We start from the raw sequence: 19,576 nt of genomic DNA, 5'->3' as shown, positions 1-19,576 counted from the left end.
TGAGCCTATCCACGCCTCGTAGAGAGCAGGGAACCATGGAAGAGTACTCTTAGCCCATCCACGCCTCCTGGAGAGCAGGGAGCCATGGAAGAGTACTCTGAGCTCCTCCAAGGCTCGTGGAGAGGAGGAAGCCATGGAAGAGTACTCTTAGCCCATCCACGCCTCCTGGAGAGCAGGGAGCCATGGAAAGATTACTCTTAGCCCATCTACGCCTCGTGGAGAGCAGAGAGCCATGGGATAGTACTCTGAGCCCATCCACGCCTCATGGAGAGCTGGGAGCCATGGAAGAGTACTCTGAGCCCATCCACGCCTCGTAGAGAGCAGTGAGCCGTGGAAGAGTACTCTGATCCCATCCACGCCTCTGGAGAGCAGTTAGCCGTGAAAGAGTACTCTGAGCTCATCCAAGGCTCGTGGAGAGGAGGAAGCCATGGGAGAGTACTCTGAGCCCATCCACGCCTCTGGAGAGCAGAGAGCCAAGGAAGAGTACTCTGAGCCCATCCACCCCTCCCGAGAGCAAGGAGCCATGGGAGAGTACTCGGAATCCATCCACGCCTCTCGAGAGCAGGGAGCCATGGAAAAGTATTCTGAGCCCATCCATGCCTCTCAAGAGCAGGGAGCCATGGAAGAGTACTCTGAGCCCATCCACCCCTCCCAAAGGCAGGGAGCCATGGGAGAGTACTCGGAGCCCACCCACGCCTTGTAGAGAGCAGGGAGCCATGGAAGAGTACTCTGAGCCCATCCACGACTCCTGGAGAGCAGGGAGCCATGGAAGAGTACTCTGAGCCCATCCACGCCTCTGGAGAGCAGGGAACCATGGAAGAGTACTCGGAGCCCATCCACCCCTCCCGATTGCAGGGAGCCATGGGAGAGTACTCTGAGCCCATCCACGCCTCCTGGAGAGCAGGGAGCCATGGAAGAGTACTCTTAGCCCATCCACGCCTCCTGGAGAGCAGGGAGCCATGGAAGAGTACTCTTAGCCCATCCACGCCTCGTAGAGAGCAGAGAGCCATGGAAGAGTACTCTGATCCCATCTAGACCTCTGGAGAGCAGGGAGCCATGGAAGAGTACTCTGAGCCCATCCACGCCTCGTGAAAAGCAGGGAGCCATGGAAGAGTACTCGGAGCCCATCCACGCCTCGTGAAGAGCAGGGAGCCATGGAAGAGTACTCTGAGCCCATCCACGCCTCGTGAAGAGCAGGGAGCCATGGAAGAGTACTCTGAGCCCATCCACGCCTCGTAGAGAGCAGAGAGCCATGGAAGAGTACTCTGATCCCATCCACACCTCTGGAGAGCAGGGAGCCATGGAAGAGTATTCCGAGCTCATCCACGGCGCTCGAGAGCAGAGAGCCATGGAAGAGTACTCTTAGCCCATCCACGCCTCCTGGAGAGCAGGGAGCCATGGAAGAGTACTCGGAGCCCATCCACGCCTCGTGAAGAGCAGGGAGCCATGGAAGAGTACTCTGAGCCCATCCACGCTTCGTGAAGAGCAGGGAGCCATGGAAGAGTACTCTGAGCCCATCCACGCCCCCTAGAGAGCAAGGAGCCATGAAAGAGTGCTCTGAGCCCATCCACGCCTGGTAGAGAGCAGAGAGTCATGGAAGAATACTCTGAGCCCATCCACACCTCTAGAGGGCAGAGAGCCATGGGATAGTATTGTGAGCCCACCCACGCCTCTCGAGAGCAGGGAGCCATGGAAGAGTACTCTGAGCCCATCCACCCCTCCCGAGAGCAGGGAGCCATGGGAGAGTACTCTGAGCCCATCCACGCCTCGTGGAGAGCAGAGAGCCATGGAAGAGTACTCTGAGCCCATCCACTCCTCGTGGAGAGCAGAGCGCCATGGAAGAGTACTCTGCGCCCATCCACGCCTCGTGGATAGCAGGGAGCCATAGAAAAATTACTCTGAGCCCATCCACGCCTCGTGAAGAGCAGGGAGCCATAGAAAAATTACTCTGAGCCCATCCACGCCTCGTGGAGAGCAGGGAGCCATGGAAAGATTACTCTGAGCCCATCCACGCCTCGTGAAGGGCAGGGAACCATGGAAGAGTACTCTGAGCCCATCCACGCCACGTGGAGAGCAAGGAGCCATGGAAGAGTACTCTGAGCCCATCCACTCCTCGTGGAGAGCAGAGCGCCATGGAAGAGTACTCTGAGCCCATCCACGCCTCGTAGAGAGCAGTGAGCCGTGGAAGAGTACTCTGAGCCCATCCACGCCTCGTAGAGAGCAGTGAGCCATGGAAAGATTACTCTGAGCCCATCCACGCCTCGTGAAGGGCAGGGAGCCATGGAAGAGTACTCTGAGCCCATCCACGCCACGTGGAGAGCAGGGAGCCATGGAAGAGTACTCTGAGCCCATCCACGCCTCGTAGAGAGCAGTGAGCCATGGAAGAGTACTCTGAGCCCATCCACTCCTCGTGGAGAGCAGAGCGCCATGGAAGAGTACTCTGAGCCCATCCACGCCTCGTAGAGAGCAGTGAGCCGTGGAAGAGTACTCTGAGCCCATCCACGCCACGTGGAGAGCAGGGAGCCATGGAAGAGTACTCTGAGCCCATCCACTCCTCGTGGAGAGCAGAGCGCCATGGAAGAGTACTCTGAGCCCATCCACGCCTCGTAGAGAGCAGGGAGCCATGGAAGAGTACTCTGAGCCCATCCACGCCTCTCGAGAGCAGTGAGCCGTGGAAGAGTACTCTGAGCTCATCCAAGGCTTGTGGAGAGGAGGAAGCCATGGGAGAGTACTTCAAGCCCTTCCACGCTTCTCGAGAGCAGGGAGCCATGGGAGAGTACTCGGAACCCATCCAACCCTCTCGAGAGCAGGGAGCCGTGGAAGAGTACTCTGAGCCCATCCACCCCTCCCGAATGCAGGGAGCCATGGGAGAGTACTCTGATCCCATCCACGCCTCTGGGGGGCAGTGAGCCATGGAAGAGTACTCTGAGCTCATCCAAGGCTCTGGGAGAGGAGAAAGCCATGGGAGAGTACTTCAAACCCATCCATGCTTCTCGAGAGCAGGGAGCCATGGAAGAGTACTCTGAGCCTATCCACACCTTGTGAAGAGCAGAGAGCCATGGAAGAGTACTCTGGATCCATCCACGCATCTGGAGAGCAGGGATCCATGGAAGAGTACTCTGAGCCCGTCCACGCCTCTGGAGAGCAGGAAGCCATGGAAGAGTACTCTGAGCCCATCCACGCCTCGTAGAGAGCAGTGAGCCATGGAAGAGTACTCTGATCCCATCCACGTTTCTGGAGAGCAGGGAGCCATGGAAGAGTACTCTGAGCCCATCCACGCCTCGTGGATAGCAGGGAGCCATGGAAGAGTACTCTGAGCCCATCCACGCCTCCTGGAGAGCAGGGAGCCATGGAAGAGTACTCTGAGCCCATCCACCCCTCCTGGAGAGCAGGGAGCCATGGAAGAGTACTCTTTGCCCATTCACGCCTCCTGGAGAGCAGGGAGCCATGGAAGAGTACTCAGAGCCCACCCACGCCTTGTAGAGAGCAGAGAGCCATGGAAGAGTATTCTGAGCCCATACACGCCTCGTGGAGAGCAGGGAGCCATGGAAGAGTACTCTGAGCCCATCCACCCCTCCTGATTGCAGGGAGCCATGGGAGAGTACTCAGAGCCCACCCACGCCTTGTAGAGAGCAGGGAGCCATGGAAGAGTACTCTGAGCCCACCCATGCCTCCTGGAGAGCAGGGAGCCATGGAAGAGTACTCTGAGCCCATCCACCCCTCCTGATTGCAGGGAGCCATGGGAGAGTACTCAGAGCCCACCCACGCCTTGTAGAGAGCAGGGAGCCATGGAAGAGTACTCTGAGCCCACCCATGCCTCCTGGAGAGCAGAGAGCCATGGAAGAGTACTCTGAGCCCATCCACTCCTCCTGGAGAGCAGGGAGCCATGGAAGAGTACTCTGAGCCCATCCACGCCTCGTAGAGAGCAGAGAGCCATGAAAGAGTACTCTGAGCCCATCCACGCCTCTGGAGAGCAGGGAGCCATGGAAGAGTACTCTGAGCCCATCCACGCCTCGTGGAGAGCAGGGAGCCATGAAAGAGTACTCTGAGCCCATCCACACCTCTGGAGAGCATGGAGCCATGGAAGAGTACTCCGATCCCATCCACGCCTCCTGGAGAGCAGGGAGCCATGGAAGAGTACTCTTAGCCCATCCACGCCTCGTGGAGAGCAGGGAGCCATGGAAGAGTACTCTGAGCCCATCCACACCTCTGGAGAGCAGGGAGCCATGGAAGAGTACTCTGATCCCATCCACACCTCTGGAGAGCAGGGAGCCATGGAAGTGTACTCAGAGCCCACCCATGCCTCCTGGAGAGCAGGAAGGCATGGAAGAGTACTCTTAGCCCATCCACGCCTCCTGGAGAGCAGGGAGCCATGGGAGAGTACTCTGAGCCCATCCACGCCTCGTAGAGAGCAGAGAGCCATGGAAGAGTACTCTGAGCCCATCCACGCCTCGTGAAGAGCAGGGAGCCATGGAAGAGTACTCGGAGCCCATCCACGCCTCGTGAAGAGCAGGGAGCCATGGAAGAGTACTCTGAGCCCATCCACGCCTCGTGAAGAGCAGGGAGCCATGGAAGAGTACTCTGAGCCCATCCACACCTCGTAGAGAGCAGAGAGCAGAGAGCCATGGAAGAGTACTCTGATCCCATCTACACCTCTGGAGAGCAGGGAGCCATGGAAGAGTATTCCGAGCTCATCCACGGCGCTCGAGAGCAGAGAGCCATGGAAGAGTACTCTTAGCCCATCCACGCCTCCTGGAGAGCAGGGAGCCATGGAAGAGTACTCGGAGCCCATCCACGCCTCGTGAAGAGCAGGGAGCCATGGAAGAGTACTCTTGAGCCCATCCACGCCTCGTAGAGAGCAGAGAGCCATGGAAGAGTACTCTGATCCCATCTACACCTCTGGAGAGCAGGGAGCCATGGAAGAGTATTCCGAGCTCATCCACGGCGCTCGAGAGCAGAGAGCCATGGAAGAGTACTCTTAGCCCATCCACGCCTCCTGGAGAGCAGGGAGCCATGGAAGAGTACTCGGAGCCCATCCACGCCTCGTGAAGAGCAGGGAGCCATGGAAGAGTACTCTGAGCCCATCCACGCCTCGTGAAGAGCAGGGAGCCATGAAAGAGTACTCTGAGCCCATCCACGCCTGGTAGAGAGCAGAGAGTCATGGAAGAATACTCTGAGCCCATCCACACCTCTAGAGGGCAGAGAGCCATGGGATAGTATTGTGAGCCCACCCACGCCTCTCGAGAGCAGGGAGCCATGGGAGAGTACTCTGAGCCCATCCACGCCTCGTGGAGAGCAGAGAGCCATGGAAGAGTACTCTGAGCCCATCCACGCCTCGTGGAGAGCAGGGAGCCATAGAAAAATTACTCTGAGCCCATCCACGCCTCGTGGAGAGCAGGGAGCCATGGAAAGATTACTCTGAGCCAATCCACGCCTCGTGAAGAGCAGAGAGCCATGGAAGAGTACTCTGAGCCCATCCACGCCTCGTAGAGAGCAGGGAGCCATGGAAGAGTACTCTGAGCCCATCCACGCCTCGTGAAGAGCAGGGAGCCATGGAAGAGTACTCGGAGCCCATCCACGCCACGTGGAGAGCAGGGAGCCATGGAAGAGTACTCTGAGCCCATCCACGGCGCTCGAGAGCAGGGAGCCATGGAAGAGTACTCTGAGCCCACCCACTCCTCGTGGAGAGCAGAGCGCCATGGAAGAGTACTCTGAGCCCATCCACGCCTCGTAGAGAGCAGTGAGCCGTGGAAGTGTACTCTGAGCCCATCCACGCCTGGTAGAGAGCAGTGAGCCATGGAAGAGTACTCTGAGCCCATCCACGCCTCATAGAGAGCAGTGAGCAGTGGAAGAGTACTCTGAGCCCATCCACGCCTCGTGGAGAGCAGGGAGCCATGGAAGAGTACTCTGAGCCCATCCACGCCTCTCAAGAGCAGGGAACCATGGGAAGAGTACTCTGAGCCCATCCACGCCTCTCGAGAGCAGGGAGCCATGGAAGAGTACTCTGATCCCATCCACGCCTCTGGAGAGCAGTGAGCCGTGGAAAAGTACTCTGAGCTCATCCAAGGCTCGTGGAGAGGAGGAAGCCATGGGAGAGTACTTCAAGCCCTTCCACGCTTCTCGAGAGCAGGGAGCCATGGGAGAGTACTCGGAACCCATCCAACCCTCTCGAGAGCAGGGAGCCGTGGAAGAGTACTCTGATCCCATCCACGCCTCTGGGGGGCAGTGAGCCATGGAAGAGTACTCTGAGCTCATCCAAGGCTCGTGGAGAGGAGAAAGCCATGGGAGAGTACTTCGAGCCCATCCACGCTTCTCGAGAGCAGGGAGCCATGGGAGAGTACTCTGAGCCTATCCACACCTTGTGAAGAGCAGAGAGCCATGGAAGAGTACTCTGAGCCCATCCACGCCTCCTGGAGAGCAGGGAACCATGGAAGAGTACTCTGAGCCCATCCACCCCTCCTGATTGCAGGGAGCCATGGGAGAGTACTCAGAGCCCACCCACGCCTTGTAGAGAGCAGAGAGCCATGGAAGAGTACTCTGAGCCCACCCGTGCCTCCCGGAGAGCAGGGAGCCATGGAAGAGTACTCTGAGCCCATCCACGCCTCGTAGAGAGCAGAGAGCCATGGAAGAGTATTCTGAGCCCATACACGCCTCGTGGAGAGCAGGGAGCCATGGAAGAGTACTCTGAGCCCATCCACCCCTCCTGATTGCAGGGAGCCATGGGAGAGCACTCAGAGCCCACCCATGCCTCCTGGAGAGCAGGGAGCCATGGAAGAGTACTCTGAGCCCATCCACCCCTCCTGATTGCAGGGAGCCATGGAAGAGTACTCTGAGCCCATCCACACCTCTGGAGAGCAGGGAGCCATGGAAGGGTACTCTGCGCCCATCCACGCCTCTGGAGAGCAGGGAACCATGGAAGAGTACTCCGATCCCATCCACGCCTCTGGAGAGCAGGGAGCCATGGAAGGGTACTCAGAGCCCACCCATGCCTCCTGGAGAGCAGGAAGCCATGGAAGAGTACTCTGAGCCCATCCACGCCTCGTGAAGAGCAGGGAACCATGGAAGAGTACTCTGAGCCCATCCACGCCTCGTAGAGAGCAGAGAGCCATGGAAGAGTACTCTGATCCCATCTACACCTCTGGAGAGCAGGGAGCCATGGAAGAGTATTCCGAGCCCATCCACGGCGCTCGAGAGCAGAGAGCCATGGAAGAGTACTCTTAGCCCATTCACGCCTCCTGGAGAGCAGGGAGCCATGGAAGAGTACTCAGAGCCCATCCACGCCTCGCGAAGAGCAGGGAGCCATGGAAGAGTACTCTGAGCCCATCCACGCCTCGTGGAGAGCAGGGAGCCATGGAAAGATTACTCTGAGCCCATCCACGCCTCTGGAGAGCAGGGAACCATGGAAGAGTATTCCGAGCCCATCCACGGCGCTCGAGAGCCGGGAGCCATGGAAGAGTACTCTGAGCCCATCCACGCCTCTGGAGAGCAGGGAGCCATGGAAGAGTACTCTGAGCCCATCCACTCCTCGTGGAGAGCAGGGAGCCATGGAAGAGTACTCTGAGCCCATCCACGCCTCGTGGAGAGCAGGGAGCAATGGGAAGAGTACTCTGAGCCCATCCACGCCTATGGAGAGCAGGGAGCCATGGAAGAGTACTCTTAGCCCATCCACGCCTCCTGGAGAGCAGGGAGCCATGGAAGAGTACTCTGAGCCCATCCACGCCTCGTGGATAGCAGGGAGCCATGGAAGAGTACTCTGAGCCCATCCACGCCTCGTGAAGAGCAGGGAGCCATGAAAGAGTACTCTGAGCCCATCCACGCCTCGTGGAGAGCAGAGAGCCATGGAAGGTACTCTGAGCCCATCCACGCCTCGTGAAGAGCAGGGAGCCATGAAAGAGTACTCTGAGCCAATCCACACCTCTGGAGAGCATGGAGCCATGGAAGCGTACTCTGAGCACATCCACCCCTCCTGATTGCAGGGAGCCATGGGAGAGTTCTCTGAGCCCATCCACGCCTCGTGGAGAGCAGGGAGCCATGGAAGAGTACTCTGAGCCCATCCACCCCTCCTGATTGCAGGGAGCCATGGGAGAGTACTCTGAGCCCATCCACGCCTCGTGGAGAGCAGGGAGCCATGGAAGAGTACTCTGAGCCCATCCACGCCTCGTGGATAGCAGGGAGCCATGGAAGAGTACTCTGAGCCCATCCACGCCTCGTGGAGAGCAGAGAGCCATGGAAGGTACTCTGAGCCCATCCACACCTCGTGAAGAGCAGGGAGCCATGAAAGAGTACTCTGAGCCCACCCACGCCTCTCGTGAGCAGGGAGCCATGGAAGAGTACTCTGAGCCCATCCACACCTCTAGAGAGCAGAGAGCCATGGGATAGTACTCTGAGCCCATCCACGGCGCTCGAGAGCAGAGAGCCATGGAAGAGTACTCTTTGCCCATTCACGCCTCCTGGAGAGCAGGGAGCCATGGAAGAGTACTCTGAGCCCATCCACGCCTCGTGAAGAGCAGGGAGCCATGAAAGAGTACTCTGAGCCCATCCACGCCTCGTGGAGAGCAGAGAGCCATGGATGAGTACTCTTAGCCCTTCCATGCCCCGTGGAGAACAGGGAGCCATGGAAGAGTACTCGGAGCCCCTCCACGCCTCTGGAGAGCAGGGAGCCATGGGAAGAGTACTCTGAGCCCATCCACACCTCTGAAGAACAGGGAGCCATGGAAGAGTACTCGGAGCCCATCCACGCCTCGTGAAGAGCAGGGAGCCATGGAAGAGTACTCTGAGCCCATCCACGCCTCGTGGATAGCAGGGAGCCATGGAAGAGTACTCTGAGCCCATCCACGCCTCGTGGAGAGCAGAGAGCCATGGAAGAGTACTCGGAGCCCATCCACGCCTCGTGAAGAGCAGGGAGCCATGGAAGAGTACTCTGAGCCCATCCACGCCTCGTGGAGAGCAGGGAGCCATGGAAGAGTACTCTGAGCCCATCCACGCCTCGTGGAGAACAGGGAGCCATGGAAGAGTACTCTGAGCCCATCCACGCCTCGTAGAGAGCAGAGAGCCATGGAAGGTACTCTGAGCCCATCCACGCCTCGTGAAGAGCAGGGAGCCATGGAAGAGTACTCTGAGCCCATCCACACCTCTGGAGAGCAGGGAGCCATGGAAGAGTATTCTGAGCCCATCCACGCCTCGTGGATAGCAGGGAGCCATGGAAGAGTACTCTGAGCCCATCCACACCTCGTGAAGAGCAGGGAGCCATGAAAGAGTATTCTGAGCCCATACACGCCTCGTGGAGAGCAGGGAGCCATGGAAGAGTACTCTGAGCCCATCCACCCCTCCTGATTGCAGGGAGCCATGGGAGAGCACTCAGAGCCCACCCATGCCTCCTGGAGAGCAGGGAGCCATGGAAGAGTACTCTGAGCCCATCCACCCCTCCTGATTGCAGGGAGCCATGGAAGAGTACTCTGAGCCCATCCACACCTCTGGAGAGCAGGGAGCCATGGAAGGGTACTCTGCGCCCATCCACGCCTCTGGAGAGCAGGGAACCATGGAAGAGTACTCCGATCCCATCCACGCCTCTGGAGAGCAGGGAGCCATGGAAGGGTACTCAGAGCCCACCCATGCCTCCTGGAGAGCAGGAAGCCATGGAAGAGTACTCTGAGCCCATCCACGCCTCGTGAAGAGCAGGGAACCATGGAAGAGTACTCTGAGCCCATCCACGCCTCGTAGAGAGCAGAGAGCCATGGAAGAGTACTCTGATCCCATCTACACCTCTGGAGAGCAGGGAGCCATGGAAGAGTATTCCGAGCCCATCCACGGCGCTCGAGAGCAGAGAGCCATGGAAGAGTACTCTTAGCCCATTCACGCCTCCTGGAGAGCAGGGAGCCATGGAAGAGTACTCAGAGCCCATCCACGCCTCGCGAAGAGCAGGGAGCCATGGAAGAGTACTCTGAGCCCATCCACGCCTCGTGGAGAGCAGGGAGCCATGGAAAGATTACTCTGAGCCCATCCACGCCTCTGGAGAGCAGGGAACCATGGAAGAGTATTCCGAGCCCATCCACGGCGCTCGAGAGCCGGGAGCCATGGAAGAGTACTCTGAGCCCATCCACGCCTCTGGAGAGCAGGGAGCCATGGAAGAGTACTCTGAGCCCATCCACTCCTCGTGGAGAGCAGGGAGCCATGGAAGAGTACTCTGAGCCCATCCACGCCTCGTGGAGAGCAGGGAGCAATGGGAAGAGTACTCTGAGCCCATCCACGCCTATGGAGAGCAGGGAGCCATGGAAGAGTACTCTTAGCCCATCCACGCCTCCTGGAGAGCAGGGAGCCATGGAAGAGTACTCTGAGCCCATCCACGCCTCGTGGATAGCAGGGAGCCATGGAAGAGTACTCTCAGCCCATCCACGCCTCGTGAAGAGCAGGGAGCCATGAAAGAGTACTCTGAGCCCATCCACGCCTCGTGGAGAGCAGAGAGCCATGGAAGGTACTCTGAGCCCATCCACGCCTCGTGAAGAGCAGGGAGCCATGAAAGAGTACTCTGAGCCAATCCACACCTCTGGAGAGCATGGAGCCATGGAAGCGTACTCTGAGCACATCCACCCCTCCTGATTGCAGGGAGCCATGGGAGAGTTCTCTGAGCCCATCCACGCCTCGTGGAGAGCAGGGAGCCATGGAAGAGTACTCTGAGCCCATCCACCCCTCCTGATTGCAGGGAGCCATGGGAGAGTACTCTGAGCCCATCCACGCCTCGTGGAGAGCAGGGAGCCATGGAAGAGTACTCTGAGCCCATCCACGCCTCGTGGATAGCAGGGAGCCATGGAAGAGTACTCTGAGCCCATCCACGCCTCGTGGAGAGCAGAGAGCCATGGAAGGTACTCTGAGCCCATCCACACCTCGTGAAGAGCAGGGAGCCATGAAAGAGTACTCTGAGCCCACCCACGCCTCTCGTGAGCAGGGAGCCATGGAAGAGTACTCTGAGCCCATCCACACCTCTAGAGAGCAGAGAGCCATGGGATAGTACTCTGAGCCCATCCACGGCGCTCGAGAGCAGAGAGCCATGGAAGAGTACTCTTTGCCCATTCACGCCTCCTGGAGAGCAGGGAGCCATGGAAGAGTACTCTGAGCCCATCCACGCCTCGTGAAGAGCAGGGAGCCATGAAAGAGTACTCTGAGCCCATCCACGCCTCGTGGAGAGCAGAGAGCCATGGATGAGTACTCTTAGCCCTTCCATGCCCCGTGGAGAACAGGGAGCCATGGAAGAGTACTCGGAGCCCCTCCACGCCTCTGGAGAGCAGGGAGCCATGGGAAGAGTACTCTGAGCCCATCCACACCTCTGAAGAACAGGGAGCCATGGAAGAGTACTCGGAGCCCATCCACGCCTCGTGAAGAGCAGGGAGCCATGGAAGAGTACTCTGAGCCCATCCACGCCTCGTGGATAGCAGGGAGCCATGGAAGAGTACTCTGAGCCCATCCACGCCTCGTGGAGAGCAGAGAGCCATGGAAGAGTACTCGGAGCCCATCCACGCCTCGTGAAGAGCAGGGAGCCATGGAAGAGTACTCTGAGCCCATCCACGCCTCGTGGAGAGCAGGGAGCCATGGAAGAGTACTCTGAGCCCATCCACGCCTCGTGGAGAACAGGGAGCCATGGAAGAGTACTCTGAGCCCATCCACGCCTCGTAGAGAGCAGAGAGCCATGGAAGGTACTCTGAGCCCATCCACGCCTCGTGAAGAGCAGGGAGCCATGGAAGAGTACTCTGAGCCCATCCACACCTCTGGAGAGCAGGGAGCCATGGAAGAGTATTCTGAGCCCATCCACGCCTCGTGGATAGCAGGGAGCCATGGAAGAGTACTCTGAGCCCATCCACACCTCGTGAAGAGCAGGGAGCCATGAAAGAGTACTCTGAGCCCATCCACGCCTCGTGGAGAGCAGGGAGCCATGGAAGAGTACTCTGAGCCCACCCACGCCTCTCGTGAGCAGGGAGCCATGGAAGAGTACTCTGAGCCCATCCACGCCTCGTAGAGAGCAGTGAGCCGTGGAAGAGTACTCTGAGCCCACCCACGCCTCTCGTGAGCAGGGAGCCATGGAAGAGTACTCTGAGCCCATACACGCCGCTGGAGAGCAGGGAGTCATGGGAGAGTACGCTGAGCCCATCCATGCCTCGTGGAGACTAGAGAGCCATGGAAGAGTACTCCGAGCCCATCCACACCTCTGGTGCCCCCGTGTGGTGACCACCATGGCAATGCACAGCCCGGCTTGTCCTCATCCTTGTTGTACCTGTTGTGATGACACCTACAGGGCGCTGTAGAGAGCGGTCCGGGCGCCTGTTTGTGTTCTCTTACTTGATGCTCTGTGTAAGAGTCAAATCCCAATAAATTGATGCATAACATGTGCACTGGCGAGTCCGATGCCGGGGGCTGTCTGCAGCACCACTTTCAGGACTGGAATGGGAACATTGTCAGCATTATATTTACCGGATGTGACATACAGCAGGGCTCACCCTAATCCGGCCTGTGTTTCAAGATGGCAGGCGTTTTTTGAGTCTCGGCTAGCGTAGGCTGCGAACATGTGCAGTCTCACTGGCAAGATTTAATGAGATAGAGAGAATATCACTAGCGAGGGTAAGCCCCGCCCCTCTTCTCCATTGGCTGGCCTCCTAAATGGTGGCCAGCCATTGGAGTAGAGGTCCTAGTGACGTTCTCCTTTCTCGCTAAGCCCCGTCCTTTTCAGACTGGGCTCCTTGACTTCCGGCTGGCGTAAAAGCTTTCTTATCTTCTTTATGGGTCCAACAGATGGCCCCATAAAGAAGATAAGAAAGCTTTTACGTCAGCAGGAAGTCAGGCTCTTTAAGAGAAAGCAGCACATCCATCCCCATCCCCCCACCCCCACCCGCTACTACTCGTTGGCAACTGCTGCTCGCTAATTCATGACCCAGGGAACAGCGAAGAAGGCCCCCAGCCCATACGACCCCCAGCTCCCCAGGCAGCAGGCGAACAGGATGAAGCGCTTGGCGCCAAAAACAGTGCGGGGTAAGAAGGGCTCAAGGTGCGAGAAATGGCAGCGTTTGCAGTTGGTCATCCTTGATAGTTATAATAATTGTGGAACACTAGGATTATGTGCGAGTTATGATAGCCATAGTAACGGTGATTGTTGCGGTAGGCTGGAAGCCCAGCGCTCTGAGGGCTGGTCTGATGCCGCATAGCGCCGACACCGCAGCGGGTGCCGCTACTTCTCCGCCCCGTAACAGAAATAGTAAATCAGGCTGGTAGGACGGCTCAGTGGGTGACGAGCTTGCGCAATGTCCACAAAAGGCATAGGTTCCAAATAAATAAACAAGCATTGGAAATGCAATAGGTCTCGCAGCATTAGAGTTAGTGCTTTTAGAATTGTTTATGGGTTTTTTTTTTAAATCTTTAGCATTTTTGTTTCCTGTAGCCAATGCTAAAGAATTACAAATAAAAAAAGCCATAAACAAATCTAAAAGCTCTAACTCAAATGCTCCGAGACCTATTGCACTGTGTGAGGGTGAGGGGTTGAGGGTGAGTGAGGGTGAGGGTGAGTGAGGGTGAGTGAGAGTGAGGGTGAGTGAGGGTGAAGGTGGGTGAGGGTGAGTGAGGGTGAGTGAGTGAGGGTGAGTGAGGGGTTGAGGGAGAGTGAGGGTGAGTGAGGGTGAGTGAGGATGAGTGAGAGTGAGGGGTTGAGGGTGAGGGGTTGAGGGTGAGGGTGAGTGAGGGTGAGGGTGAGTGAGGGTGGCTACGGTATGGGATGTCTCATATTAAAATTACGTGTGACCTGTGAAAACGTGAGTGAGATACCGGCATGCCATGTTCTCTTGTACAAGCGCAATCGGGTGTTCAACAATGCCATAGTGGGCCGGTTCATGGCTACGTGTTGTATCATAAAAATAGTGCAAATGCTCATGTTTAAAAACGTCAAAGCCAAAGGAAAGTGCGATTTAATTTTAAAATCAAATAAGTAGAAAAAAATATATAATTAACAGCCATTAGGTTTAAAACAGAACCAATGCAAGGAAAGGTGTATTTTAAAAGGAGAATAATGATGTTAAAAATCGAACACAACACATAAGGAGGTCCAAGCCCAACGAGTGTGTAATACAAAATAGCAGGTAGCCAAGCAAAACTATCAAAAGTCTATTGTCATTTAAATGAACCCCGGCTGATGCTAGAAAATGGCCAGGTGCTCGTGCTGTGATTTAGCGCTGGTATTGAGTTCCATGCTGAAAAAATCAGGGCGAATGGCGCACGCAGTGCACAAGACCACGTGACCATTCGAGTTGATTTTGCTTCCGCTGAACTACATAATCTACTCCAGAAGCAGAACTCGGACCAGCGGCGGCTCGTGACAGCCTGGGTTACAAAATCGTGCCAAAAGTCCTCCTAGTGACCAGAAAACTGCACAAGGGGATGCCAAATCTCTTGAGCGCCAGTTTACATTTCTGGTGCTTCACAGGGGAAAAATTGCAGCACGCGGCGATTGGCAGAATTTGGCACCCCACATTTCAAGAGTAACGCATGGTAGGCCAAATTTCACCAATTTTGTGAGCGGAATTAAATTTGCCACCTGGGACTAGTGAAAACCAAATTTTGTAATGCACTGATCACTGTCAGCTAGTGATTATGATCACCAACTGTTTTGGGCTGACATTGCAATTATCCCTTGATTGTCATTTTCATAATGTATGTGTAACCTTGAGTCATGGATTTACTGCCGTATTTTTTACTCTATTATTTTGGGTAAAATAAACAAAAAAGAAGCCGGAGGGAAGAGAGGGGAGGGGGGAGGAGAGCGAAAGGATCGGAGACCTTCGCTAAAATTCAAGATTTTCAAAATACGTACATGAACTTTGGGAGGATTATTAATCTATGAGATCTAGGGTAGTGTAGAAAAACAGTAGTCTGCATTGTTTCAATCGATGCAGAAAGATACTACTAGGACTATTTTCTTTTACTTTCTCCTCCAACCGCCACCTACAGATCCAGAATTCCAGTCACAACCATACCTAAGGTTTTGTAGATGAACAGAAGTTAACGGGGATGCCCCACAGCCGTGGTGAAATGCATCAGGATAGAGCCAGCACCCTCTAAGACATTCCGTATGCAGAAATATGATCTGGTATATATATTGTCCTAACTATTGTTTGCAAAAAAAAGTCCCATTGGGTGTTGATTTTGTGTTGCTGATGCAGATGTTGGTGTGATCGGTTATTTGGGACACACTATTTATCTCAAATGATATTCTGACCATATATTCTGCCTCCATCGCACACTGCAAAACCTGTCTCCAAATTTCCCATGTGGATCTGCTGGGTCTCAGCATGAAGGTGGGGTGCTACAAAGGACACATGCAGGATATACTCGAAACCTCCTTTCATTTTAGTGCGTCTTGAGCTACCTGCTGCAATTCCTCAAAGAAATTCAATCAACACAGTGAGGAATTGGATCCATCTCAATTGACATGAACTGCCTACTTGTTGGGCTTGCATTTGACATCTAGTCCTTGGGATCCTGTTAAACGGTAGCTGTGTTAAAGTGGCTGCCAAACCTTAAAGCATTGGCGCAACCTGAAGTAATAGGAGAACTTGTCGCTCCCCAAGACCAAAGCGGAAATATAAAGGCGGCAGGAGATGACTGATGCCAAAGAACCTTTTCAGCCCAAGTATTCCTTTGAAATAGGTTTGCATCGTTTTCTCATGTTTGCGTTTCTGTTTCATTCTCGGTCTGTATTGTTATTTTAATTTATTTGAGGTATGTAACCCTTGATAATTATTATTTCTTTGCCTCGAGATTTTTTTTAAATCCCTTCTTTATTTCGGTTATGCTGTAACGCACTTTATAACTAGCCAAAATGCAGGTAGTATGTTCTGAGTGATGACCTTCTGTTATGGTTCACTGTTGCATTCCCCTTCGTGCTAGCTGCTTTCTGGTCATAGCGGGAGCTCATCACATTGGTTTCTTTCAGGGGACCCCTACAAATGCTGGGGCTCCCCTGTTTGCTCATGTGCAGCTGCACATTGTAAGAAAATGAACGGAGGCTATACATTTAAACTCTAGGGCATGTACAAATGTTGATGACTTTATCGGGAAATGTGCTCAGATATTGGAGCACGTGATCATGGAAGTGATTTGGCATCTCTTTTGCAACTGTGGGAGGGGCAGTGAAGTTCATTCCAAGCGCGTGTTTCCTGGTGACTCAAAGGGAAAGTGATAGTGGATTTTTCTTAGTTACGGTCACTGGAAGTAGCATTTGAGAGCATTCTTTCTGACTTGCAGTTAGAGCGGCCGTAATACAGTAACAGGAAGGTAAGATAGAACCTCCTTTGTGTTTTAAACGGCACAATCTTGACGCGACATGCTACTGCTTGCAAATTCTTTTATGCCGTATTTTTTACTCTATTATTTTGGGTAAAATAAACAAAAAAGAAGCCGGAGGGAAGAGAGGGGAGGGGGGAGGAGAGCGAAAGGATCGGAGACACGGCGACACGGCGGGTAAAATAAACAAAAAAGAAGCCGGAGGGAAGAGAGGGGAGGGGGGAGGAGAAATGCGACACGGCGGGAAGGGGAGGGGGCGGAGCGGGTCAAATAAACAAAAAACAAGCTGGAGGGAAGAGAGGGGAGGGGGGAGGAGAAATGCGACACGGCGGGAAGGGGAGGGGGCGGAACGGGTAAACAAAGACGGACGTGCACGCGCTTTTAAGCTCAATGCGCATGCGCATTGAGCTTAAAAGTCACGGGCACTGCAAGGAATCTCCACGATTCCTTGCAGTGTGGATAAAGAGCGGATAAGTCCCAATACTCTCGCCTTGCTCGATGCGCATGCGCATCGACAGGCGAGACCTAATAAATAAAAAGAAGCCACGAGGGGCCGGGAGGGGCGTATTCTGGTAGTTGAGTGAGCTCTGAGGGTTTCTGGTGCCATGTGTGTGGCACACGCCTCTCCCCCTCCCCCCTTCCTTAATCTGGCGAGAGCAGTCCGGTTCACCCCCCCCCCGCTGTCTCGTTGGTTTTTAGGGACGATTGCGGCCGGGTCCATGCTTGATCGTTTGGTTGGTTGAATTGAATGGGAGGCGAGCTTTACTCCAACCCCCCAGTCCCACCACCTGGGCCAAGACCCTGTGGAACCGCGTTTATGGTTTAATTATCTTCCCGGACAACACGGAAGGTCCGCTTGGTGTGGTAATGTTTTCTTTTTCAGTGCCTGTGCGGAGTTGGGACATAGGTTTGGGACGGGGGTAGGTGAAGGGGAGGGGTTCCATCCTCCCGTCGCGCTGAACTGTTTGGGCAGCGGTGGCGACAAGCATGGTCAGCGTCTCTCGCCATTCCCTGCTCGGAAAAATCCTCCCTCGCTTCAGCGCCATGTGTGCCCCGGGGCGTCGTGATCACCATCCTGGACTGTCAGATTCCGCTCGCAGCGTGCTGGTTCCCCTGTCTGGCGCTCGGGGCATGCTTCGTGACCTCGTCTGGTTTTGGCGGTGAGTCTACCCCCCCCACCCCCCACGAACGTCGGTATTTCCGCCTCGGGTAACATGTCTGAACTGGGACTAGTAGGTGGGAATTTGAAAACCTTTATGGCTCAGAACACATGATTAATCACCGTTTTCCCGGTCGTGAGCCTCTGGGGAGTATTTACTCATTCGTGGGGGATGGTGACACGGTGGCCACGGGCATGATTTCTTCAGTGTTAGGATAGGCCCGGGATAACATGTGTTAAAGACTACATGAACTACGTGATTTTGTGCTGCTACGGTGCCGATGGATTTCAGGTGTACTCCGTTACGGGATAGAGCGCACGGCATACATTAGATTTGTTTGCCAGTTTGGTCACCAGATACTACAAGGAGTCGTTTGTACACGCTGTCCAGGACAACTGTGCGGCTGCGCCCATCAAGAGTTTTCGCCGGTTCTCCCCTCATTCTGGAGCTAATTATCATTAGTTAGGACACGCTGTTCTGAAGAGGTGTATGGTTTCGCCCGGTTCAGAGTTGCCACAGGGGTCGCCGTTGCGTGATTCGGAGATATGTGAGCGCCGGTTCGGCTGCGGGGGATGCATGCTATTATTCCATCCTGCTTTAACACCTAATTCGACCAAAGGGCTGCCCAGGACAGGGAGCTTTGGGTTGTCATGCATGTTTTGACCCAGTCTGGGATGCGCCCCGGGGCATTTGGTGCAGGTCTGGCCTGCTGGAACACTAGCTTGAAGTACTGGATGGGTTTTTTGTAAACGTATGCTAAAGTGGGCAGAGGTCATTGCTTAATTTCAGCTGAATTATTACCAGCTTACCACACTGTTGCGCCTCAGACCTCAGGTGGAGGGCCCGTTGCGCGTTAGGATAATGCGGTAGCGTTATGGATGATGTTACCCCTGCAGACTTCTAACAGCCCCCAGGAGCAAGGTGGTATAAGTGTTATTGTGTGTGTGTGTGTGGCTCTGTGTGTGTGTATGTGGCTCTGTGTGTGTGGCTCTGTGTGTGTGTGTGTGTAGCTCTGTGTGTGTGTGTGTGTGTGTGGCTCTGTGAGTGTGGCTCTGTGAGTGTGGCTCTGTGAGTGTGGCTTTGTGTGTGTGTGGCTGTGTGTGTGGCTCTGTGTGTGGCTCTGTGTGTGTGTGGCTCGGTGTGTGTGTGGCCCTGTGTGTGGCTCTGTGTGTGTGTGGCTCTGTGTGTGTGTGGCTCTGTGTGTGTGTGGCTCTGTGTGTGTGTGTGGCTCTGTGTATGTGTGTGGTGTGTGTGGCTCTGTGTGTGTGGGGGGCTCTGTGTGTGTGGCTCTGTGTAGGTGCAAATGCAATAGGTCTTGCATTTGCGAGAGATTAAGCTATTGGCATTGTAAACGACAATGCCATTTATGAATCTGTTTTCAAAACCAACACATACATAAAAATGTCATTTACAATGCCAATAGCTCTAACTTTTGCAAAGGTGAGACCGTTGCATTGTAAATGCTTGATAAAATACACTTGAAATGGAGAATGCATCTGTAATGTGGGCGTGTATGCCTGGTGCTCGTGTAAAGCCAGTGTGCTCCGCTCTATCAGGCGCCACAAGAGGGCGCCACACTGGGAGAGCCGCCATCGGATGGCGTTGCTGTTGTGAAGGGAGCGCTCAACAAGCGAAATACGGTTTTACTTTCCTTTGATAGTCACTCGTGGGCACAGCTCTCGTTCACTGAAGGCAGCACGTGGCTTCAGCGGCTCCGGGCTCGCAGTTCGCGTCTCCTGGCCGCAGCCTGGGGAAAAAACATGTCAAACAAATGAAAGATAAAAATAAAAACATCTATGCTTCTCGCAGTGCGCGCGTCGCCGCGCACCTGTAGTGTCCGTGGCTGCCTGAAGGATTGGAGTAGACCCAGAAACAAACAGTCTGCTTTACAGTTTGAGAAGCTTTACTCCAGACCTCCCGAAAGCTTCTCAAAGTGAGCAGAGGGTGTGTGCGCGATCATTGATGCGACCAATCGTGACCCTGTTTGCTTCAATGATTGCACAGTTAGAAAGTTAGAGTAGATTTCAGTTTTGCCAATAAAGAGGACATGCGACCGTCACCATGGTGAGAATCCTGCACATGTGAGCCAGTACTTACCCATG

General features: G+C 54.9%; 1 protein-coding gene across 3 annotated transcripts in view; it reads left to right on the top strand.

Annotated features, from left to right (window-relative positions):
- Positions 1 to 19,576, top strand: part of HSD17B8 (hydroxysteroid 17-beta dehydrogenase 8) — a 170,752-nt gene that overhangs the window by 141,610 nt on the left and 9,566 nt on the right. The window lies entirely within an intron of this gene.

The sequence above is a fragment of the Lissotriton vulgaris genome, chromosome 5 (genome assembly GCF_964263255.1).
Source record: "Lissotriton vulgaris chromosome 5, aLisVul1.2, whole genome shotgun sequence".
In the NCBI taxonomy this organism is placed as follows: domain Eukaryota; kingdom Metazoa; phylum Chordata; class Amphibia; order Caudata; family Salamandridae; genus Lissotriton; species Lissotriton vulgaris.
This window is presented reverse-complemented; position numbering and strand designations above follow the sequence as displayed.